Source organism: Nyctereutes procyonoides, unplaced genomic scaffold (assembly GCF_905146905.1).
Source record: "Nyctereutes procyonoides isolate TBG_1078 unplaced genomic scaffold, NYPRO_anot_genome, whole genome shotgun sequence".
Lineage (NCBI taxonomy): Eukaryota > Metazoa > Chordata > Mammalia > Carnivora > Canidae > Nyctereutes > Nyctereutes procyonoides.
This window is the reverse complement of record NW_026575135.1, coordinates 35,236,908-35,263,830: the sequence shown is the minus strand read 5'-3', so window position 1 is coordinate 35,263,830 and position 26,923 is coordinate 35,236,908. Positions and strand designations below refer to the sequence as shown.

Sequence of the window (26,923 nt, the reverse complement as noted above, 5' to 3'; positions counted from 1 at the left end):
TGACTCCTTTTTTATTTTTTGTAAGTTTGGTTGTATTTCTGTTCTTTTTCTGTTCCATTGGTCTACATTTTTATACCAACACTATATTGTCTTTATTGTTTCTATATAGCAAACCTTACAATCAGGTAGTGTATATCCTTCAACATTGTCTTTTTTCAATATTGCTTTGGTTATTTTATTTTATTTTATTTTATTTTATTTTATTTTATTTTATTTTATTTTATTTTATTTTATTTTATTTTTTTAAATTACTTATTTATGATAGTCCTACAGAGAGAGAGAGAGAGAGGCAGAGACATAGGCAGAGGGAGATGCAGGCTCCATGCACCGGGAGCCCGATGTGGGATTCGATCCCGGGTCTCCAGGATCGCGCCCTGGGCCAAAGGCAGGTGCCAAACCGCTGTGCCACCCAGGGATCCCCGCTTTGGTTATTTTAGATCTTTAGCATTTTCATATAAACTATAGACTAAGTTTATCAGTTTTTACAAAAAGCTTGTTCAGGAGAATTGACACCTTACTAATATTGAGTCTTCTGATACTTTAACATGGCATAGCTCTTCATTTATTTAGGTCTCTTTAGTACTTTTATGTAGCATTTTTGTAGTTTTTCTTTTGTAGGTCTTATATATATTTTGTTCTACTTATCCCTAAGTATTTCATGTTTTTTGATGCTTTCCACTGTCAATGATACTGTATTTTAAATTTCTTTTCCCAAAATTTTTTTTGATAAAATGTAGAAAATACAATTGATTCTTTTTGATTCTTTTGTATATTGTTTTGTAATTTGTTATCTTACTAAATTCACTTTTTATTTCTAGTACTTTTATGTAGATCCCTTAGGATTTTCTTCATACACAATCATATCTGCAGAGAAAGCCATTTTTACTTCATTTCTAGTCAGTATGCTGTTTTTTTTTTCCCTATTGTCACTGGCTAGATTAGTGCTATTCACTAGAAATATAATGTAACTTAGAATTTTTTAGTAGTTCCACAATAAGAGGCAATGATAAGTCATTACATGAAATACATTTTTTACTCTACTATCTCCTACATATTATTCACAGTAGTTTCCCCAGCACTGTCATCACAAATTACCACAAACCGTGTGGTTTAACACAACAAAAATTACTTCTCTCTTAGTTCTGGAAACTCAAGGTCTGAAATCAAGATGTTGAAAGGGACTTAACACCCTTTGAAAGCTCTAGGAAGGATTCCTTCCATTCCTCTTCTTATTTCTGGTGGTTGCTGGCAATCCTTAGATTATCCTAGATACATGGCTATTTAGATTTTCCATTTCTATTATTTTTAATGAATGAAGCAGTTTGTTAACCCAGCATTTGTTCTAATGCTTCTTGTTGGCAGCTGCCACCTGTCTGGTGATTCTCTCCAGATCCTGCTGTCCCTGAGGTGTCAGTTTGCGACCCCCATCTTGGTCCTTTTCTACCATTTTCAGCCCCTCTAGGGCTTGGAGGATCCTGTGGGCCATGCTCTTGGAGCCTCTGCTGAAGTGGCTGGGCATGACCCCGTTTCTCTGACATCCCCCAGAGATCTTAGTCATGGAGCCGACCCCAGCACCACCCTGGAGGTACAGGTGCTGTGCTGTGGAAGCAGCTCGTGTGTAGAACCAGTTCTCATCGTAGGGAGCAAGCTCTTTATGCTTGACCACCTTAATAGTGTCCACCTATTCAGGGACTTTGAGCTTCCCAGACTTTTTGAGGAAGGCTGCCAGAGCTCTGATGAACTCCTGCTGGTTCACGTCTTTTACAGTAACTCCAGGCATCGTGCGGCCTGCATGCTGCCAGCCAGGGGAAAGATGTTGTTTAATTTATTGATGTGAAAGTATTTATGATGTACCCCTGTTATTTTTTTTAATGTCTAAAAATATAACTTCTTTTGTAATTTCACCTCTTGCTTTTTTTTTTATTTAGAGGTATTGATTTCTATTGCTATTACTTGTCCATTTTCAATTTTACTAATTTCTGTTAATTTTTTTTTCCTCTGCTTACTCTTGGCTTAATTTGCTTTTCTTTTTCTACCTTCTTAAGGGGAATCCTTAGACCACTAATTTAAAAACTTTCCTCTTTTCTAATATGAGTGCACTATTGGGTGCTTATGCAAAGGATACAAAAATAGTGATTTGAAGGGGCACATGCATCCAGCACTATCAACAATAGCCAAAATTAAGGGAAGAACCCAAAAAGAGAAAAGGAGACAAACCATAAGAGACAACTATAGAGAATAAACTGAAGGTTGCTGAGGGGAGGTAGGCAGAGAGGTAGTAGGTATTAAGGAGAGTACTTGCTATGATGAGTGCTGGGTTATGTAATAATGAATGACCAAATTCTACTCCTGAATCTAATATTTCACTATATGTTAAGTAACTAAAATGTAAGTAAAAACTTAAAAATACAAAAAAAAAAAAAAACCCATAAAAAGTCCACCAAAAAACACACCAATCTGTCAGTTTGTGCTCCATATACTTTGTTGCTCTCTTGTTAGGTGTATACACTTTTAGGATTGTTAGGCTTGATGAATGAACTCTTTTATTGTTATCATGAAATGTTTCTCTTTATCCTTGTTTTGAAGTTCTTCTTTGCCTGTTGTTAATAAGACCCCTTGTGGGATGCCTGGGTGGCTCAGTCAGTTAAGCAACTGATTCTTGGTTTCGGCTCAGGTTGTGATCTTACCGTCATGATTGATCTTCCTCGCAAAAACTCATAATCCCTCTGTAATCTTAAGAAAAACATCAGAAAAATTCCAGTAGAGGAACATCCTAAAAAATGCCTGACCGGTACTCCTCTAAACTGTTAGGATCATGAAGAACAAGGAGCATTTAAGAAACTGTTGTACCTAGAAGTAGCCTCAGGAGACATGGCAACTCAATATAATGGTGTGTCTAGATGAGATCCTAGAATAGAAGAAGTACATTAGGTAAAAACTAAGGCAATCTGAACAAACTGTAGACTTTAGTTAATAATAAGGTGTTAACATTGGTTCATTAATTGTAACAAATGTCAGTAAGATGTTAATAATAGGAGAAACTGGGTCCAAGGTATAGAGAAATCTCTGTACTACCTTTTCAGATTTTCTCTAAATCTAAAACTGTTCTAAAAAATAAAATCTAAAATCATCCTGAAAACCTACGAACTCAGCCTGAGATTTAAAGAGAGAACAGTTGGAATGCTACAATGAGAAGAGTTTACTTCTCACTGTGGTATTCTATCAAGCACAGCTTGTTTTTAGCCACTCTGCACTGAGCAAAATGACTAGATAGAACTCACCACAAAAGAAAGAATCAGAAACAGTACTCTCTCCCACAGAGTTACAGAATTTGGATTACAATTCAATGTCAGAAAGCCAATTCAGAAGCAAAATTATAAAGCTACTGGTGGCTCTAGAAAAAAGCATAAAGGATTCAAGAGACTTCATGACTGCAGAATTTAGATCTAATCAGACTGAAATTAAAAATCAATTAAATGAGATGCAATCCAAACTGGAGTTCCTAACAATGAGGGTTAACAAGGTAGAAGAACAAGTGAGTGACATAGAAGACAAGTTGATGGCAAGGAAGCTGAGGAAGAAAAGAGAAAAACAATTAAAAGATCATGAGGAAAGGTTAAGGGAAATAAATGGCAGCCTCAGGAGGAAAAAAATCTAAGTTTAATTGGGGTTCCAGAGGGCGCCGAAAGGGACAGAGGACCAGAAAGTGTATTTGAACAAATCATAGCTGAGAACTTCCCTGACTTGGGAAGGGAAACAGACATTCAGATCCAGGAGATAGATCACCCCCTAAAATCAATAAAAACTGTTCAACACCCCGATATTTAATAGTGAAACTTGCAAATTCCAAAGATAAAGAGAAGATCCTTAAAGCTGCAAGAGACAAGAGAATCCCTAACCTTTATGGGGAGAAGTATTAGGTTAACAGCAGACCTCTCCACAGAGACCTGGCAGGCCAGAAAGGTCTGGCAGGATGTATTCAGGGTCCTAAATGAGAAGAACTTGCAGCCAAGAATACTCTATCCAGCAAGACTCTCAGAATAGAAGGAGATATAAAGAGCTTACAAGATAGGCAGAAACTGAAAGAATATGTGACCACCAAACCAGCTCTGCAAGAAATATTAAGGGAGACTCTGTAAAAGAAGAAGTCCAAGGAAACAATCCACAAAAACAGGGACTGAATAGGTATCATGATGACACTAAATTCGTATCTTTCAATAGTAACTCTGAACATGAATGGGCTTAATGATCCCATCAAAAGGTGCAGGGTTTCAGACTGGATAAAAAGCAAGACCCATCTATTTGCTGTCTACAAGAAACTCATTTTATTTATTTATTTATTTATTTATTTATTTATTTATTTATTTTTAAAATTTATTTTATTTATGATAGTCACACACACAGAGAGAGGGAGGCAGAGACATAGGCAGAGGGAGAAGCAGGCTCCATGCACCGGGAGCCCGACGTGGGATTCGATCCCGGGTTTCCAGGATCGCGCCCTGGGCCAAAGGCAGGCGCCAAACCGCTGCACCACCCAGGGATCCCCAAGAAACTCATTTTAGACGTAAGGACACCTACAGCCTGAAAATAAAAGGTTGGAGAACCATTTACCATTCAAATGGTCCTCAAAAGAAAGCAGAGGTAGCCATCCTCATATCAGATAAATTAAAGTTTATCCCAAAGACTGTAGTAAGAGATGAAGAGGGACACTATATCATACTTAAAGGATCTATCCAACAAGAGGACCTAACAATCATGAATATTTATGCTCCGAATGTGGGAGCTGCCAAGTATATCAATCAGTTAATAACCAAAGTTAAGACATACTTAGGTAATAATGCACTTGGTGACTTCAGTGTAGTGCTTTCTACAATTGATAGGTCTTCTAAGCACAACATCTCCAAAGAAACAAGAGCATTAAGTGATATACCAGACCAGATGGATTTCACAGATATTTACAGAACTTTACATCCAAATGCAACTGAATTCTCATTCTTCTCAAGTGCACATGGAACTTTCTCCAGAATAGACCACATACTGGGTCACAAATCAGGTGTTAACTGATAGCAAAAGATTGGGATTGTCCCCTGCATATTTTCAGACCATAGTGTTTTGAAACTAGAACTAAACCACAAGAAGAAGTTTGGAAGAATTTCAAACACGTGGGCATTAAAGACCATCCTGCTAAAAGATGAAAAGGTCAACCAGGAAATTAGAGAAGAATTAAAAAGATTCATGGAAACTAATGAGAATGAAGATACAACCATTCAAAATCTTTGGGATACAGCAAAAGCAGTCCTGAGGGGGAAATACATCGCAATACAAGCATCCATCCAAAAACTGGAAGGAACTCAAATACAAAAGCTAACCTTGCAGCTAAAGGAGCTGGAGAAGGAGCAGCAAATAAAACCTTCACCCAGCAGAAGAAGACAGTTAATAAAGATTTGAGCAGAACTAAATGAAATAGAGACCAGAAGAACTGTGGAACAGATCAACAAAACCAGGAGTTGGTTCTTTGAAAGAATTAATAAGATAGATAAATCATTAGCCAGCCTTATTAAAAAGAAGAGTGAAAAGACTCAAATTAATAAAATCATGAATGAGAAAGGAGAGACCATCACCAATATCAAGGAAATACAAATGATTTAAAAAACTTATGAGCAGCTATATGCCAATAAATTAGGCAATCTAGAAGAAATGGGCACATTTCTGGAAAACCACAAACTACCAAAACTGGAACAGGAAGAAATAGAAAACCTGAACAGGCCGATAACCAGGGAGGAAATTGAAGCAGTCATCAAAAACCTCCCAAGACACAAAAGTCCAGGGCCAGATGGCTTCCCAGGGGGATTCTATCAAACGTTTAAAGAAGAAACCATACCTATTCTACTAAGGCTGTTCAGAAAGATAGAAAGAAATGGAGTACTTCCAAACTCGTTCTATGAGGCCAGCATCACCTTAATTCCAAAATCAGACAAAGACCCCACCAAAAAGGAGAATTATAGACCAGCATCCCCAATGAACACATGAAAAATTCTCAAGAAGATACTAGCCAATAGGATCCAACAGTACATTAAGAAGATTATTCACCATGACCAAGTGGGATTTATTCCAAGAATGCAAGGCTGGTTCAACACTTGTAAAGCAATAAATGTGATAGATCATATCAACAAGAGAGAAAAAGAACCATATGATCCTCTCAATAGATGCAGAGAAAGCATTTGATAAAATACAGCATCCATTCCTGATCAAAACTCTTCAGAGTGTAGAGATAGAGGGAACATTCCTCAGCATCTTAAAAGCCATCTATGAAAAGCCCACAGTAAATATGTGGGAATATTCTCAATGGGGAAACACTGGGAGCCTTTCCCCTAAGATCAGGAACACGACAGGGATGTCCACGCTCACCACTGCTATTCAACGTAGTATTAGAAGTCCTAGCCTCAGCAGTCAGGCAACAAAAAGAAATAAAAGGCATTCAAATTGGCAGAGAAGAAGTCAAACTCTCCCTCTTCACAGATATCATGATACTGTACATAGAAAACCCAAAAGACTCCACCCCAAGATTGCTAGAACTCAGACAGCAATTTGGCAGTGTGGCAGGATACAAAAATCAATGCCCAGAAACCAGTGGCATTTCTATACACTAACAATGAGACTGAAGAAAGAGAAATTAAGGAGTTAATCCCATTTACAGTTGCACCCAAAAGCATAAGATACCTAAGAATAAGCCTAACCAAAGAGGTAAAGGATCTATACCCTAAAAACTACAGATCACTTCTGAAAGAAATTGAGGAAGACACAAAGAGATGGAAAACTATTCCATGGTCATGGATTGGAAGAATTAATATTGTGAAAATGTCTATGCTACCTAGGGCAATTTATACATTTAATGCAATCCCTATCAAAATACCATGGACTTTCTTCAGAGAGTTGGAACAAATCTTCCTAAGATTCCTGTGGAATCAGAAAAGACCCTGAGGGATCCCTGGGTGGCGCAGCGGTTTGGCGCCTGCCTCTGGCCCAGGGCGCGATCCTGGAGACCCGGGATCGAATCCCACGTCGGGCTCCCGGTGCGTGGAGCCTGCTTCTCCCTCTGCCTGTGTCTCTGCCTCTCTCTCTCTCTCTCTGTGTGACTATCATAAATAAATAAAAAAAAAATTAAAAAAAAAAAAAAAAAAAAAAAGAAAAGACCCTGAATAGCCAGGGGAATATTAAAAAAGAAAACCATATCTGGGGGCATCACAATGCCAGATTTCAGGTTGTACTACAAAGCTGTTGTCATCAAGACAGTGTGGTACTGGCAAAAAAAACAGACACATAAATCAATGGAACAGAATAGAGAATTCAGAAATGGGCCCTCAACTCTATGGTCAACTAATATTTGACAAAGCAGGAAAGACTATCCACTGGAAAAAAAGACAGTCTCTTCAATAAATTGTGCTTGGAAAATTGGACATCCACATGCAGAAGAATGAAACTAGACCATTCTTTTACACCATGCACAAAGATAAACTCAAAATGGATGAAAGATCTAAATGTGAGACAAGAATCTATCAAAATCCTAGAGGAGAATGCAGGCAACACCCCTTTTGAACTTGGCCACAGCAACTTCTTGCAAGGTACATCCACGAAGGCAAGAGAAACAAAAGCAAAAATGAATTATTGGGACTTAATCAAGGTAAAAAGCTTCTGCCCAGCAAAAGTAACAGTCAACAAAACTAAAAGACAACCTACAGAATGGGAGAAGATATTTGCAAATGACCTATCAGATAAAGGGCTAGTATCCAAGATCTATAAAGAACTGATTAAACTCAACAGCAAAGAAACAAACAATCCAATCATGAAATGGGCAAAAGGCATGAACAGAAATTTCACCAAAGAAGACATACACATGGCCAACAAGCACATGAGACAATGCTCCACATCACTTGCCATCAGGGAAATACAAATCAAAACCACAATGAGATACCATCTCACACCAGTGAGAATGGGGAAAATTAACAAGACAGGAAACAACAAATGTTGGAGAGTGTGGAAAAAGGGGAACCCTCTTGTACTGTTGGTGGGAATGTAAACTGGTGCAACCACTCTGGAAAACTGTGTGGAGGTTCCTCAAAGAGTTAAAAATAGACCTGCCCTACGACCCAGCAATTGCACTGCTGGGGATTTACCCCAAAGATACTGATGCAGTGAAACACCAGAACATCTGCCCCCCAGTGTTTATAGCAGTAATGTCCACAATAGCCAAACTGTGGAAGGAGCCTCGGTGTCCATCAAAAGATGGATGAAAGAAGATGTGGTCTATGTATACAATGGAATATTAGTCAGCCATTTGAAATGACAAATACCCATCATGTGCTTTGACGTGGATGGAACTGGAGGGTATTATGCTGAGTGAAATAATTCAATTGGAGAAGGACAAACATACGGTCTCATTCATTTGGGGAATATAAAAATTAGTGAAAGGGAATAAAGGGAAAGGAGAGAAAATGAGTGAAAATATCAGTGAGGGTGACAAAACATGAGAGACCTAACTCTGGGAAATGAACAAGGTGTAGTGGAAAGGGAGGTGGGGGGTTGGGGTGACTGGGTTGATGGGCACTGAGGTGAGGACTTGGCGGGATGAGCACTGGGGGTTATGCTATATGTTGGCAAATTGAACTCCAATAAAAAAATTTAAAAAAAAGTCTAGGGGTGCATGGGGTAGCTCAGTCAGTGAAACATTTGCATTTAGCTCAGGTCATGATCTCAAGCGCCCTGAAATTGAGCCCTGAATTGGGCTCCCTGCTCAGTGGGCAGTCTGCTTGAGATTCTCTCTCTCTCTCTCTCCCCCTCCCTCCCTCCCTCCCTCCCTCCCTCCCTCTCCCTCTCCCTCTCTCCCTCCCTCTCCCTCTCTCCCTCCCCCCCTCTTCCCCCCCGCCCCTCCCACTCATCCTCTCTTTTTCCTCTCTCAAATAAATAAATAAATCTTTTAAAAAAATATGGCCACTCAGGCTTTCTTACATGTTAAATGTTTTTGCATACTTACACTTTTTTAAAACGTAGATTAAAAAAAATTTCTAAAGAATTTTTATTTATTTTAGGGAGTGTGCAGGTGAGCGTGAGCAGGAGGGAAGAGCAGAGGGAGGAGGAAACGCATGCTGGAAGTTTTATAGTATAGCATTTTATATTTAGGTCTGTGATCCATTTTAAGTTACTTTTTGTAGAAGGTGTAAGATCTCAATCTAAATTCTTTTTTTTTTTTTTGCATATGGAGATACAATTTTGTACCACTATTGGCTGAAAGACTATACTTTATTGACATTTGCCTTTGCTCCTTTGCCAAAGGTCAGTCATCCTTTAACTTTTAATATATTTATGTCTTTCTATTTAAACATGTTTCCAAGAGGTAGTTTAGAGTTGAGTGTTATTTTTTTTAATCTAGTCTAATAAGTTCCATCTTTTAATAGGAGTCTTTTTTTTTTTTTTTTTTAAATTTTTATTTATTTATGATAGTCACAGAGAGAGAGAGGCAGAGACACAGGCAGAGGGAGAAGCAGGCTCCATGCACCGGGAGCCCGACGTGGGACTCGATCCCGGGTCTCCAGGATTGCGCCCTGGGCCAAAGGCAGGCGCCAAACCGCTGCGCCACCCAGGGATCCCTAATAGGAGTCTTTTTAAAAAAAGATTTTATTTACTTATTTGAAAGAGAGAGAATGAGCACAGGCAGGATGAGAGGCAGAAGGAGAAGGAGAAGCACTCTGCCCACTGAATAGTGAGCCTGACGTGGGGCTCAATCCCAGGATTCTGGGATCACGATCTGAGGCCAAAAGCAGACACTTAATCGACTGAGCCATCAGGCACCACTAATAGTAGTCTTTAGTGCACTTAAAATGAAAAAAAAAATCAGTTTTATTGAGCTCTAACTTATACATCATAAAATTTACTCATTTAAAGAGTACGATTCAGAAAAGAAAAAAAAAATACGATTCAGTGGTTCTTAGTATATTAATGGAATTTTCCAGTCATCAGTGTAATCTCATGTAGAACACTTTCACCACAAAAAGAAACCTTGTGTCCATTAGCAATCACTGTCTTATTCTCCACTTCCCCACTGTAGCTCTAGGCAACCACTGATCTGTTTTCTGTCCCTGTAAGATTTGCCTATTCTGGACATATCATATGAATGAAATCCTATAGTATGTGATCTTTTGTAATCAACGGCTTTTATTTAGGATAAGGTTTTTGCAGTTCATTCATGTTGTATAAGTCATTCCTTTATTATTTTTTTAAATTGTGGCACAGTTCTCATAACAAAATTCACCATTTTAACTGAGTGGGGATGGGCAAAATAGATGGAGAATTAGAGATACAGGCTACCAATTATGGAATGTATAAGTCACGAGGTGAAAGGTACACAGCATAGGGAATATAGTCAGTGGTATTTTAATAGCATTGTATGGTGACCGATAGATAATAGGTACACTTGAGGTGAGTGCAGCATAATGTATGGACTTTCCATGCAAGGGGCACTATGTTGTGCCCCTGAAACTAATGTAATACTATGTATCAACTATATTCTTCAATTTAAAAAGACAGAAAAAAAAAAGTGGGCCATTTTGACAATTTAAAAATGCACAATTCAGTGGCATTTAGTACATTCACAGTGTTACACAACTGTCACTACTATGGAGTTCCAGAATGTTTTCATCACCCTAAAAGGAAGCTCCTTTCCCGTTAAGCAGTCACCAGGGCTCTCTTCCCCATGCTAGCTCCTGGCAACAACTAGTCTGCTTGCTTTTTCTATAGATTTGCCTATTCTGGATATTTCCTATAGGTGAAATTATGCAGTACGTGACTTTTTTTTTTTTTTAAAAATTGAGGCAAAATTGGTATAAAACATACTAGTTTCAGGTGTATAGCCTAGTAATTCAATTTTTGTATACAATACGAAGTATTGTCTAGTTATCATCTGTTACAGATCAGTTGACCCTCTTCACCCATTTCACCCTCCCTGAATCCCCTTCTCTTCTGATAACTACCAATCTTTTCTCTGTATCTATGAGTTTTGTTTTTTAGATTCCACATATAAGTGAAATCATAACCCTTCTCTGTCTGACTTACTTAATATAATTAAGGTCCATCCAGGTTGTCACAAGTGCAAGATTTAATTAATTAAATAATTAAGATTTCCTTCTTTTCATGGCTCAGTAATACTCTAGTGTGTGTATATGTATGCACCCACACATCTTTGTCCACTCATCCATCAGTGGACACTTCAGTTGTTTCCATATCTTGACTATTGTAAAAAATGCTGCAGTAAATATATGAGTGATTATATCTTTATGAATTAATGTTTTTGTTTTCTTTGGATAAATACCCAGAAGTGGAATGTAACTGGATCATATGGTATTTCTGTTTTTATTTTGAGGACCCTGCATACTGTTTTCCATAGTGACTGTACCAGTTTATATTCCCACTGACAGTAGATGAGAGATTTTTTCCATATCCTCTCCAACCCTTGTTTCTTTATGTTAATTGCCATTCTGACAGGTGTAAGGTAATATCTCACTGTGGTTTTGATTTACATTTCCCTGATAATTACTGATGTAATATCATTAATAGGTTAATGCTTTCGAGGTTCATCCATGTTAGGGCATGCATCAGTTGCCCTAACTTAATTCTCCTTATGGCTGAATAATACCCTATTTGCATGGAAAGACCACATTTTGCTTATGGATTCTGACTTGATGGATATTTGGGTTGTTTCTGTGTTTTGGCAATTTTATTTATTTCTTTATTTTTTAAAATTTTATTTATTTATTCATGAGACAGAGAGAAAGAGAGGCAGAGACACAGGCAGAGGGAGAAGCAGGCTCCTGCAGGGAGCCGGATGTGGGACTTGATCCCAGGACTCCAGGGCCACACCCTGGGCCGAAGGCAGGCGCTAAACGGCTGAGCCACCCAGGGATCCCTTGGCAATTTTAAGTAGTGCTACTATGAATATTTGTGTACAAGTTTTTATAGGGACATATGTTTTCATTTGGCTTAAATTTAGTGAAATTATTATTATTTTTAAAGATTTTGTTTATTTAATCATGAGAAACACAGAGAAAGAGAGAGAGGCAGAGAAACAAGCAGAGGGAGAAGCAGGCTCCATGCAGGGAGAGCCTGATGTGGGACTCGATCCCAGGTCTCCAGGATCACGCCCTGGGCTGAAGGCAGCGCTAAACTGCTGAGCCACTTGTGCTGCCCAAATTTAGTGAAATTATTGATAAATTTGGGTTTGAATCTATTACCTTGCTATTCATTTTTAAATAAAAATCTATCTGTTCTTTTTTTTTTTTTAAGTTTATTTATTCATGAGAGACAGAGATAGAGAGAGGCAGAGACACAGGCAGAGGGAGAAGCAGGCTCCTGCAGGGAGCCTGATGTGGGACTCGATCCTGGGACCCCGGGACCACAACCTGAGCCAAAGGCAGATGCTCAACCACTGAACCACCAGGTGCCCTATCTGTTCTTTTTTGGATTGAATATATTTTAGTATTCTATCTCCATGTTGTCTTCATTGTCTTGTTAGCTATAAGTTCTTTTTTTTTTTTAAGTAGTTGCCTTAGAGCTTATAAATGCATCTTTATAATTTACTAGTTTATCTTCAAATAATGTCCTACTATGTCATGTATAACCTAGGACTCTTTTTTTTTTTAAGATTTATTAATTTATTTGAGAGAGAGAGAGAGCGAGCATAGGAGAATGAGAGCAGGAGCAGAGGGAGATGCAGAGTCCTTGCTGAGCAGGGAGCTCGATGTGGGGCCTGAACCCAGGACCTCAGGATCATGACCTGAGCCGAAGGTGGACACTTAAATGACTGAGCCACCCAGGCAAGCCAGGACTCTTACTTACTTACTTACTTATTTATTTAAAGATTTATTTATTTGAGAAAGTGAGAGAGCATGAACAAGTGGAAGGTCAGAGGGAGAGGTCAGGGTGCCCATTGGGGCTCAGTCCCAGGGCCCCAAGATCATTATTTGAGCTGAAGTCAGATGCCCAACTAATTGAGCCACCCAGGTGCCCCAGTAACCTGGAACTCTTTATTCAGTACACTTCTTTTCCATTCTTCCTTGTTATTAAAAACAGAGTAATGCTAGTTTTACCTTATTGGGTTGTTAGGAGTGTGAAATGAGTCAGTGTAAAGTACTTTGAACATAGCTCATGCTTTTATTTATATTGGGAATAATAGAAGAAGACTTCATTAGGATTTCTGGAATCTATAACTTATTTCTTTTCAAGCCTGCTTCAGCTAGCTGCTTCCATGATCGCACCCAAGACTGTTGGTTCTCCATTCTGGCTGTAAATTACAGTTAATTGAGCAGCTTAAAAATATGTTAATATGCCACCCTCAAATTCTTATTTTATTGGTTTGATAAGTATTTTTTAAAGTGTTCCAGCTGTTTCCATTGTGTAGTTAGGGTGGGGAACCATTGCCCTAGACTTTATGACCATAATCTGTAACTGAAAGTATTTTAAGCATCTGACTTCCATCTCGTCTTTTGCTAGCTTATATACTCTAGTACCCTATTTTGATATTTTTTAGGTTCCATCGAGATCCAGGTCATTAGCCACATCACTTTTTCACTGTCTGCCATCCCCCTGCCTATAGTAATTTCTTTCCTTATCCAGTTGTATTGATTTAGTGAATAAAGGCCTTGCATTGGCTCCAGACTCAGTTTGGAGTCTAGTCTGCAGGATGCTTGGGATTCTCTCTTCCTCTCATCCTCTCCCTGTTCCTGAGTGCACGCTCTCTAAGATTTTGTTTATTGGAGAAAGAGGGAGAAAGTGGGCACATGAGTGAGAGAGGAGAGGGGTCAGAAGGAGAGGGAGAAGCTGACTCCTGGCTGAATAGGGAGCTCAATGCGGGACACCATCCCAGGACTCCCAGGTCATGATCTGAGCTGCCCAGTCCCCCAAAATAGATTAAAAAAAACAAACCCCAAAACAAAGCAACCCTATAATTGAGGCAAACTTCAGTTCTAATTAATTCATTACTTTGCGGGGATCCCTGGGTGGCGCAGCGGTTTGGCGCCTGCCTTTGGCCCAGGGCGCGATCCTGGAGACCCGGGATCGAATCCCACATCGAGCTCCCGGTGCATGGAGCCTGTTTCTCCCTCTGCCTGTGTCTCTGCCTCTCTCTCTCTCTCTCTGTGACTATCATAAATAAATTAAAAAAAATTTTTTTTTAAAAAATAAAAATAAAAGTGCAGCCTCTATTTAAAAAAAAAAAAATTCATTACTTTGCCAACTCTACTTCCTTGAACCTGAGTGGCTGAGTGTGATTGGAGGAAACAGAACAGTGCTGGCTGGTCTCACTTTACATTTATGGCCACAAACATCTCTTGTTCCCCCAGTGTTACTGTGTCATTTTGCTCTTCCACTCTGACTACTAAGACTATTTAATCTCTTTTCTTTCACTCTTGGCCATGTATGTATGTACGCCTTTCTTTTTTTTTTTTTTTTTTTTTTTTTTTTTTTTAAATTTTTTTATTTATTTATGATAGTCACACAGAGAGAGAGAGAGAGGCAGAGACACAGGCAGAGGGAGAAGCAGGCTCCATGCACCGGGAGTCCGACGTGGGATTTGATCCCGGGTCTCCAGGATCGCGCCCTGGGCTAAAGGCAGGTGCTAAACCGCTGCGCCACCCAGGGATCCCCTATGTACGCCTTTCTTGATTGCACTGTGAAAATAAGTTCCTGTGGTATCTCTTTCTTTCCCTGATTTGCTTTATTTTCCTTATAGTACTTATGTTTTCTTAAATTATTTATTTTTAAGTTTATACTTGTTTACTGATTATTTCCCAACTATAAGCTCTATATAGATAGGGCATTTGGTGTTTTCATTGCTTTAATTCCCAGCATTTAGAACAATGTCTAAGGCTCAGTCCTAGGTTATTAATAAACCAGCAGTGATTGATTAGCAAATATAGAGCTCTTTCCTGTTAGCCACAAAACTATGAAATATTTATGAATAATCCACAGAAGACCTAGATGAAAAAGATGATACCTTGCTTAAGAGCTTTTTTTTTTTTTTTAAAAAAAAAGACCTGAATAAAATAGCCATACCATGGTCCTGAGTAGAGAACTTTATATTGCAAAGATGTCCATTCTCCTTAAATAAACTATGTTTTAGAGCAATTTTAAAAAAATCTCAGCTCCCACCCCCACCCCTCTCCACCTCCACTGAAACTTGATAAGTATGGGTGAATAAGGTTGGAAAGTCTAAAAAAAAAATGAAGAGGGAGTTTGCCAGGTCAGAAAACATTTAGAGCTATTATAATTAACTATGGGTGATACTAGCTTGAATATTGGTTAATGAAACAAAACAAAGGTTTCATTTTTAGAGGATTATATAGGGTATTAATATATGAGAAAGATGAGAAAAGAATTATTCACTAAGTTAACCTTTCCATAATAAGTAGAGGACAGAGTTAAATTTTATTCTGTAGAGCATTTTTATTTTTTTAAAGTTATCTTTCATTTTTTTTTTTAAGATTTTATTTGTTCATGAGACCCACAGAGAGAGGCAGAGACATAGGCAGAGGGAGAAGCAGGCTCCCTGCAGGGATCTGGATGCGGGGACTCAATCCCAGGACCCTAGGATCACGACCTGAGCCAAAGACAGATGCTCAACCACTGAGCCACCCAGGTGTCCCCATAGAGCATTTTTAAAGCAGTGATGCCCATTAGGTATATTTGAGATGTGTGGATCTCTTTACTCTTTACAGTAAGGGATCTAGTTAACTAAACCTAATCCTTAGGTCACCTTGTGTTTTATAAAATAGTTCTCTCATTCCTTGACAGCTTAATTTTTTTTTTTTTTAAAGTAGGCTCTCTGCCTAGCGCAGAGCCCAGCATGGGACTTGAACTCATGACCTTGAGATCAACACCTGAGCTGAGATCAAGAGTCACATGCCACGTAGGCCCCTGGACAGTTTAATCTGATAAAGTTGACCTCTCTTCCATTTAATTTGCTACAGTTTTCACTATGTATTTAGTAGTCAAATACTTAATAAATTTCTTGTAAACTAATACTGAATAGACTGTGAATGAGAGACTGAAATGCATCAAGTATGTATGTTTTGCTGCTTTGTGATCTCTATTGTAGATCCTCATGGCTGGTTCTGGGCTATTTATGAATTGGTGAGGTTGCCAGATAGAGTTTTAGAAACCTGTGAGGTGTGAATTTATCCCACAGTCACTTTATGCTCAGTGAATAAAGTTTAGGAATAATAATTCAGCTTTTAAGGAAAACAAAGGAAAAAAGTCCACGGGGGAAAACTGAATTTATTAGATACTTGTCTTGCATCTCTCTCTCTCTCTGTATACTTACATATATATAAATGTGTATGTGTATATGTATGCAATAACTTAGCAGGTTTTATTTACTTTTCCAACTTTATATGTGTATGTATATGTATGTATGCAATAACTTAGCAGGTTTTATGTTCTACTTTTCCAGCTTTATAGAGTTCTGTTAAAGTTGGGAATATCAGATTGGCAATTATGCTTTCTGACTACTTACTGAGTTTAAACCAATGTTATTCTACTCTGTTGTTTTCTTACTTCTTGCACTTTCCTCCATTTCCCCCTATACTTTTGTTGAAATCTTGGAGAACATGAGCTGCTTTTAAAAAAGCTTTTAATTTGGTGGCACAGTCAGTTAAGCATGTCTGACTCTTGATTTTGGCTTAGGTCCTGATCTCAGGGTTTTGAGATCAAGCCCTACATAGGGCTCTGCGCTGGGCATGGAGCCTGTTTAAAGTTCTTTCTCTCCCTCTCCCTCTCTCTCTCCCCCTTTATCTTTCCTTCTCAAACAAAACGAAACAAAACAAAATGAAACAAAACCCACCAAAAAAACCACTTTTATTTTGAAAATAAATTCAGAAAAGTTGAAAATATTGTAATGAGTTCCTTCTACACCCTTCACTTAAATTTACCAGTTATTAACATTTTATTACATTAATACACTTTTTGTGCATAGTATTATTTATATTTTCATTTTTTAAAGTATGCTTTATGCACAATATTGGCTTGAACTCACAACCTCAACATCAAGAGTTGCATGCTCTACTGACTGAGCCAGCCTGGCCCCTCCAGTGCATAGTATTATTTTTTGATTAAACCATTTGAGAATAAGTTCAGCACGTATTTCCTTAGAATGAAGAAATTCTCTTACAGAATATAATGGTCACATTAGGTAGATCAGCGTTGTTACAAAATGAATCTATAGCTTACACTGAAATTTCTCCAGTACTGTTTATTTATATCACCTTTTTGTTTTTCTGATCCCAGATGCATTCTAGGATTACGCACTGAATTTAGTTGTCATTTATTTGGTACTTAGTTGGATTTTCTACATAGTCATATCTGCAAATAACGTTTTTATTTATCTTCTATCTTAATTTATTCCTTCTGTTTTCTTTGGCTTTATTTTGGTATTCCTTTTTTAGTTTATTATTATTATTTTTTAAAAGATTTTATTCATTTATTCATGAGAGACAGAGAAGGGGGCGGGGGAGAGGCTGGGACACAGGCAGAGGGAGAAGCAGGCTCTTTGCAAGGACCCCGATGTGGGACTTGATTCCGGGTCTCCAGGATCACACCCTGGGTCCAAGGCAGGCACCAAACCAGTTGGCCACCCAGGGATCCCTTTTTAGTTTCTTTAAATTGAAGTTTGGATTATTAATTTGGGAACTTGCTTTTTTTTTTTTCTAATAAATGCTTAATGGTATGTTCTGTGAGTACTGCTTTAACTGCATTCTGCAAATTTTGATGTTGTCTTTTGTTTTTTGTTCAAAATATTTTGTAATTTCCTTAAATTTCCTCTGAACACTGAATTATTTAGTAGTGTATTTATTTTCTAAGTGTTTTGAGATTTTCCTGTTATCCTTCTGTTGTCATTGTTTTGATGCTCAGATTTTAATCTCTTTTAATTTGGAACTTTGAAACTTTCCCCCCATTTCATTATATTGACTTTTTAAAAATTCTGCCCTTTAGTTTTATTTATTTGATTGAATTATAGTTGACACACAGTGTTACATTAGTTTCACATGCACAGAATAGTGACTGCACAGCTCTCTACATTATGCTGTTCTCACCACAAATATAGCTACCATTTTGTCACCATACAGCACTATTACAGTACTATTAATTATGTTACTTATGGTGTACCTGTCATCCTTGTGACTTACTCGTTCCATAACTGGAAGCTGTATCTCCCCTTCCCCTTCACCCTTTTGCCCATCCTGTCTTTCTCTGTAGTAACCATCAGTTTATTCTCTGTATTTGTGGGCCTTTTTCTGCTTTTGTTTGTTTTGTTTCATATTTTAGATTCTACATAAAAGTGAAATCATATGATACGTGTCCTTCTCTGTCTGACTTACGTCACTTAGTATAATATTTTCCAGATCAGTTGATGTTTTTGTGTGTGGCAAGGCCTCTCTTTTTTTATGGCTGAGTAATATCCCATTATACACACACATACACACACACACATACCCATCCCACATCTTTATCCACTCATCTATCAAGATGGACCCTGGGTTACTTCCATAACTTGGCTATTGTAAGTAATACTACAATAAACATAAGGGTACATATATCTTTTTAAATTAGTGTTTCTCTTTTCTGTGGGTAAATACTCAGTAGTGGAATTAATACATCATGTGGTATTTCTAATTTTAATTTTTGAAGAACTTCCATGTAGTTTTCCATAGTAGCTGTACTAATTTACATTCCTACTAAGAGTATACAAGAGTTCCTTTATCTCTTTATCCTTACCAGTACTTGTAATTTCTTGTCGTTTGACACTAACCATTCTGATAGGTGTGAGGTGATATTTCATAGGGGCTTTGATATGAATTTCCCTGATAATTAGTGATGTTTTCATATGTCTCTTGTCATTTATATGTCTTTGGAGAAATATCTATTCAGGTCCTCTGCCCGTTTTTAAATTGGAGTGTTTACTTTTTTGGTGTTGAGTTACATACATTCTTTTTTTAAAGACATATTTATTTATTAGTGAGAGACACAGAGAAAGAGGCAGAGACACAGGTAGTGGGAGAAGCCGGCTCCTTGGGGAGCCCGATGTGGGACTTGATCCCCGGAATGAGCCAAAGACAGATGCTCAACCACTAAGCCACCCAAGCATCCCTAAATTCTTTTTTTTTTTTTTTTAAGAGATTTAATTTTTTTTGACAGAGCCAGAGTGCACACAAGAAGGGGGAGAACAGCAGAGGGAGAAAGAGGAGGAGACTCCCCGCTGAGCAGGGAGCCTGATGCAGGGCTCCATCCCAGGACCCTGGAGTCATGACCTGAGCTGAAGGCAGACACTTAACGAACTGAGTCACCAAGGCACTTTGAATCATATAAATTCTTTATGTGTTTTTGATATTAGTCCTGTATTGGCTATATCAGTTGCAAATATCTTCTCCTGTTTAGTAGGTTGCTTTGTCATTTTGTTGATGATTTCCTTTGCTGTGCAAAAGCTTTTTATTTTGGTATAGCCTCAGTTTATTTTGGTATAGTCTCAATTTATTTTTACTTTTGTTTCCCTTGACTAGAATGCTCCCTTTGAGTTTGAGGTTGTTTAATCCCTCATGGTTAGATAAAGGCTATGCATTTTTAAAATCAGGAATACTACATAATTTATGTGGTATCCTTTGTGCATTACATTAGAAGGCATGTAATATCAGTTTGATTAATCATTAATGATGTTAATTTTGATTATTTGGTTAAAGTGGTGGCCACCAGCTTTCTCTGGTGATACGTTTTATTTATTTATTTATTTTAGGGTCGGTGGGGGAGGAGCAGGGATAGAATCTTAAGCAGGTTCTATCCCTGGACCCTGACTTGAGCTGATCCCACAACCCTGAGATCATGACCTGAGTTGAAATCAAGAGTCCAATGCTTAACCAACTGAACCATCCAGATGCCCTGATACATTTTATTCTTTTGTACTGACTAGTATGTTTGGGAAAAGACCTTGAAATTGTATAAATATCCTATATTCAATAGTCTTCTACCTAGTGGTTGTAGCATCCACTGGTAATTCTTGTTTGAAACTGAATACTATGATGATTGTAAAATGGTTTTTGACCATCTCTTCTATGTTTATTAGTTGATATTCTATTGGGAAGAACCTTCTTTCCCTCTCCTTTACTCATTTATTTTATAATATCAGTGTGGACTCAAGTCTTAAAAAAAAATCAATGTATTGTAATCCATTATTGTCATTCATTTTGATGCTAAAATTATTTCCAGTCTGGCCAGTGGGAGACTCCTCAAGCTAGTTCCTGTGTCCTTTTAATAGGACGCCCATTAGTCTTTGAGTAGTGCTTTCTTCTTCTTTTTTTTTAAAGATTTTATTTATTTATTCATGAGAGACACAGAGAGACAGGCAGAGACACAGGCGGAGGGAGAAGCAGGCTCCCTGCAGGGACCCTTATGCAAAACTCTTTCCCAGAAGTCTGGGATCACGCCCTGAGCTGAAGGTTTACTTACACTCAACCTCTGAGCTACCCAGGTGTCCCTGCTTCTTTCTTCCTCAGTAAATTCAAGGTATATATTGTGGGTTTTTTTATTTTGGCACAGAGCCTAACACAGGGGTTGAACTTCCAATTGTGAGATCAAGACCTGAGGAGGTCAAGACCTGAGCCAAGATCAAGAGTTTGACACTTAACCTACTGAGACGCTCAGGCTCCCCTATCTTGTGCTTTTCTTGCCCAACCTTGGATTTGGTCATTTCTCCAAGGAGGTCTAATATCGTTCGGTGAGGAATGGTTTTAAGAAACAAAGATTTAGGTGCTGAGTATGTTTATTGCTGGTGGGGTGACATTGTTTTTGGGTTTCCTTTTTAGTAGATAGGAGGAGACACTCATTTTTAACAGCTTTATTGATAAATAATTCACATATCACACAATTCATCTATTTAAAGTATAAAATTCATTGGTTTTTATTTTATTTTTTTTAAAGATTTATTTATTTATTCATGATAGAGAGAGAGAGAGAGAGAGAGAGAGAGAGAGAGAGAGGGGCAGAAACACAGGCAGAGGAAGAAGCAGGCTCCATGCAGGGAGCCCGATGTGGGACTCGATCCCGGGTCTCCAGGATCGTGCCCCGGGCCAAAGGCAGGCGCTAAACCGCTCTGCCACCCAGGGATCCAATTCATTGGTTTTTAGTGTAGTCACAGATTGCTCAACCATTACTACAATCAGTTTTATCACCCCAGAAAGAAACAGCATACCCATTAAAGTCATTCCCCATTTTTCTCTATTCCCCTGATGTAGGCAGCTACCAATCTACTTTCTCTTTTTATAGATTGCCTATTTTGGACATTTTGTATAAATGGAACCATACTATATGTGGTGTTTTGTAACTGCTTTCATTTAGTGTAATGTTTTTAGGGTTTATCCATGTTTAACATGTATCAGTACTTAATTCCTTTTTATTGCTGAAGATAGTTCATTGTATGGATGTACTACATTTTATTTACCCCTTTATCTGTTGGTGGATATTTGGGCTGTTTCCATTTTTTGTCTAGTATAAATAATATTGAGATATTTAAAAATTTTAATTTTTGGATTATTTTAGGTTTACTGAAAAGTTGGAAAGATAGTACAGAGAATTCTTGTATTCCTCTATGGTTAGCATTTTACATTACCATAGTATATTTGTCAAAGGTAAGACAACATTGTTATATTGCTCATAACTAAAATTCAGATTTTATTTTAATCTTACTAGGTTTTATGTTAATGTGCTTTTTCTGTTCTATATTCCAATTCAGGGTACTACATTACATTTAGTATATATATATATATTTTAAAATCATGAGTTCATACTGATACCTCTGATTTCATTTCAATAGACATAGTCTTACTTGCCCTCGCCTGTCCTGTATTTCTCTCTTTTCTCACAGAATTCTGGCTTCCAACAATTGTTTAGTTATAGAGTACATACAGAATAATGTTTGAATTGCTGCAATCATACCACTATAAACTGTACCACTATGTCTAAAGTCTGGGTTTCTTTTTTAGTTCTTTATGTTAAATTGTTTAAGTTACTTGAATTAGTTCTTTTTTTCATTTCCCTTTAGGTGATTATATTGTTAATTTGGTACACAATTAGGTTTATCGGCTCGGCTCATATATTATTAATAGTGAGGTAGGTATTTAACCAGGTCAAAAAATTTTTAATGGAATTTAGAAACTGTTCTTTTGTAGACTTTTAATTTAACCTTTAGAATGGATACACCCAGCTTAATGTGTTTTGTTTGAACTTGGTAGTGTTTACAAGAAATCTGAATTACTTGCCAATATTTTAAAACTTGGAGATTTACATAAAAATCCTGATTTCTGGCTTTCTAAAGAAGGCAAAAAAGAAATTCTGATTTTGCCAAGTCCGTTTGGCAACAATTGGATAGATCTGACTAGTAGTGGTGGCCAGTGTTGTCTAGTTCCCACGACTCTTATATTCTGCTTGACCCCTTTAGGCATTTGTGTTTGCAGCCTTTCTTTACAACCCTCCTTCTTTACAAAACTTTCAGTGGCAGGTGAAATAGTAGAGAATTACACTGCTTTGTGGTCTGAAAAAGGAACTGATTTTGTCTGAAATGACTTTTGCAATTTTGTAATTCCATGACTCAGCTAGTTTAGCTCATGTTGATAATGCTTTCTAAATGGATTTACCAAGGCACTATTTTAAATTGCTTAAATGCAGCAAATAACTTTGATAAAACTGCACTCTCATTGTGGTTTAAATGACATTCACCATTCATTCTGCATGATTTGGAACACCAAGGAACACAAGGTATTTTTGAAGCCTTAAACAAATCTTTTTGTTACAGGTGAGAGAATTGTGTAAAGTACATTTAGCTTTGTAGATTGAAGTTATTGACATTTTGTTGATGTTGACAGCATTCATTCATTAAAATGTTACCATTCTTTTTTTTTTTTTTTAAGATTGTATTTATTTATTCATGAGAGACAGAGAGAGAGAGAGGCAGAGACACAGGCAGAGGGAGAAGCAGGCTTCATGCAGGGAGCCCGATACGGGACTTGATCCTGGCTCTCTAGGATCAGGCCCTGGGCTGACAGCGGCACTAAACCGCTAAGCCACCCGGGCTGCCCAAAATGTATACCATTCTTAACAGTAGGGTGAAATGAAATTGATTTTGAAATATTATTTTAGCAATAGTTGGAAAATGAAATTTAATTATATCAGTTTTTATAAATATTTTAATGTTCTCAAAAGCTTTTGTTAATGCGGAGTAATTTTTACTAGAGATAGAGAAAGCCATTTCATAGTGATAAAGAGGGGTCAGTTGATCAAAAGGGCATAGCAATTCTAAATGTTTATGCCCTTAACAATGGAGCTTCAAAATACATGAGTCAAAAACTGATAAGAGATGAAAGGGGGAGTAGACAAGTGTGCAATTATAGTCAGAGATTTTTTTAAAAAGATTTTATTTATTTATCCATGAGAGACAGACAGAGAGAGAGAGAGGCAGAGGGAGAAAGAGAGAGGCAGACGGAGAAGCAGGAGGCTCCATGCATGGAGCCCAACGTGGGACTCGATCCGGGGTCTCCAGGATCATGCCCTCCTGGGCTGAAGGTGGCGCTAAACCGCTGAGCCACCCAGGCTACCCCTAGTCAGAGATTTTAATATTGTTCTCTTGATATAGAACAAGTGGACAGAAAATCAGCAAAGATATAGTAGACACTTCAACAACACTGTTAGCATACTCAATTGACATTTGTAGAGGCCTCTGTTCAACAACAGAATACACATGCTAAAGTGCTGAAGTACCCATGGTATATTTATCAAGATGGGCCATACTCTTAGCCATAAAACTAGTTTCAGTAAATGTAAAAGAATTCAAGTCATTCACAGTATATTCTCTGACCACAGTGTAATTTTTAAAAAAATATTTTATTTATTCATGAGAAACACAGAGAAAGAGAGAGAGGGGCAGAGACACAGGCAGAGGGAGAAGCAGGCTTCATGCAGGGAGCCCGACATGGGACTCTATCCTGGGTCCCCAGGATCACGCCCTGGGCCGAAGGCGCCGCTAAACCTCTAAGCCACCCAGGCTGCCTTGACCACAGTGTAATTAAATTAGAAATTAATGACCAAAGATTCTTGGGAAATTCCCAAGTATAAAATTTGGAAACTGGAAAATATACTTTTAAGTGATCCATTGGTCAAAGAAAATACTTTAAGAAAGGGAAATTAAAAAGTGTTTTGAACTTAATGAAAAGAAAACACAACATACATAAATTTTTGGATGCCACTGAAACATTACTTGGAGACTTATAACACTAAATACCTACAATAAAGAAGAAGAAAGATCTCAAATCAGTGACCTCAGTTTCCACCTTAAGAAGCTAGAAAAAGAAGTGAATTAAATTTTGCATAAACAGAGGGAAGAAAATAATAAAGATCAAAATAGAAATCAGTGAATTATAAAACAAAATAGAGAAAATTAATGAAACCAAAAGCTGGCTCTTAGAGAAGATCAGTAAAATGATAAATTTCTAGCCAGATTGGTCAGGAAAAAAGAAGACCCAAATTACTAATATTGGAAATGAGAGAGTTGACGTCACTACATATTCTACAGATATTAAAAGTATAAGAAGGCAGGACACCTGGGTGACTCAGCAGTTGAGTGTCTGCCTTCGGCTCAGGGCGTGATCCCAGAATACCAGGGTCTAGTCCCGTATTGGGCTCCCTGCATGGAGCCTGCTTCTGCCTTGGCTTGTGTTTCTGCCTCTCTGTGTCTCTCATGAATAAATAAATAAATAAAATCTTAAAAAAAAAAAACAAAACCCTAAAACCAGTATCTTTCATTAACATATATAAAATTTCAAATGAAATTTTAGCAAATAGAAGGGATAATATATCATGACCAAATGGAGTTTATTTCAGGAATGCAGTATTAATAATTTGAAAATTAATCACTGTAATTTACTATGTTAAAGATAGATGTTTCATGTCAGTAGCTGCAGAAAAAGTGTGTGATAAAATCTAACATCTATTCCTGATAAAAGTCTCAGGAATAGAAAGGAACGTTTTTAACTTGATAAAAGAGCATTCATGAAAAACCTATAAGTAACATCATACTTACTGATAAAGGACTGAATGTTTTCCCCATAAAATTAGCAAAATGGAAGATGTCTACTCCCAACATTTCTCTTAAAAAAATTATTGATTTTTAAAAAAATAATGTCTGCTTGAACTCACAACCCCGAAATCAAGGGTCACATGCTTTACTGATTGAGCCAGCCAGCAGCCAGGTGCCCTCCCTTTTTTTTTTTTTTTAAAATCACAGAAATGTATATTAAAACAATCTCTCTACACCAATTTTACTCTAACACAATAAACATAAGTACAATTGTAACACCCTTTGGACCATAGAAATATTGTTGCCATGGTAAATTGGCATTCTTTTCAAAAGGCAAGAAGGTAGCATATAATAATATTTATACATGAGTTTATATACTCTGATCTAGAAAGCTGAATCTGGAAGATTATCCTATAACATAACTGAAGCCCAGAACGTTCATATGGAGAGAGGCTTGTTGATACATTATCTCTTTTTTTAATTGTGATAAATATACATAACATTTATCATTTTAATCATTTTTAAGTGTACACTTTAATGTCATTAAATACATTGTCAGTGTTGTATAACCATTGCCACTGCTATGCTTAAAACTTTTCCATCATCCCCAACATAAACTCTGTACCCATTTTTTTTTTAATTTTTATTTATTTATGATAGAGAGAGAGAGAGAGAGAGAGACAGGCAGAGGGAGAAGCAGGCTCCATGCACCACGTCGGAGCCCGACGTGGGACTCGATCCCGGGTCTCCAGGATCGCGCCCTGGGCCAAAGGCAGGCGCCAAACCGCTGTGCCACCCAGGGATCCCTGTACCCATTTTTTAAAACCCTGTACCCATTAAACAATAACTCTTCATTCTCCCCTTTCCCAGCCTTTGGTTACCTCTACTTTACTTTATATGTCTCTCTGAATTTATTCAGTGTACCTCATATAGGAACCATATAATATTTGGCCTTCTGTGTCTTTTTGGCTTATTTTACTTAGCATGAGGTTTTCAGAGTTCAACCATGTTGCAGCTTTTATCAAAATTCAATTCCTTTTTATGACTGAATAATATTCTGTTGTATAGATATATCATATTCTATTTATCCATTCATCTTTTGGATGGATATTGGGTTTTTATCATTTGGTTATTGTGAATAATGCTGCTCTGACTAATGATGCTAAGCAGCTTTTTATGTGCTTATTGATCATTTGTATATCCTCTTGGTCAGCATTTCTTTTGAACACTCTACTGGATGTTCTAGCCAGTACAGTAAGACAAGAAAAAGATATGAAAAGCATCTATATTGGAAAGAAATAAAATTGTCTTTATATGTAGACACATTACTATCAATGTAGAAAATTGGTGGTACTACAAAACCAGATCTACAACCTTTAGGCAACTATGAAAATTGTATAAGATCAAGATATAAAATCAATTATATTTCTGTGTAGTAGCAAAGAATAATTAGAAATTGAGCTAAAAAGGAAATGGTGTTATTTTACAATAGCATTATGTACTTAAGCAAAATCTGATAAGATATGAAAGATGCTGGTAAACCATAAAACATTGATGAGAGGAATTTTTACAAATCTAAATAAATGCAGAGATAAACCTTGTTTGTGGTTTTGAAGATTCAATATTGACCTAGATTTTTTTTAAGACTTTATTTATTTATTTTTTTGAGAGGGAGAGAGTATGAGATGGGGGAGGGTCAGAGGGAGAAGCAGACTCCCTGCTGAGCAGGGAGCCTGATGATGGGCTGGATCCTGGAACTCCAGATTT

General features: G+C 37.4%; 1 protein-coding gene and 1 pseudogene across 2 annotated transcripts in view; one reads left to right on the top strand and one right to left on the bottom strand.

The window, feature by feature from the left end:
* The window catches only part of DENND4C (DENN domain containing 4C), a 130,814-nt gene that overhangs the window by 6,066 nt on the left and 97,825 nt on the right, over nt 1–26,923 (top strand). The gene's annotated exons all lie outside the window — the stretch shown is intronic.
* LOC129494835 (40S ribosomal protein S19-like) lies at nt 1,343–1,780 on the bottom strand (annotated as a pseudogene).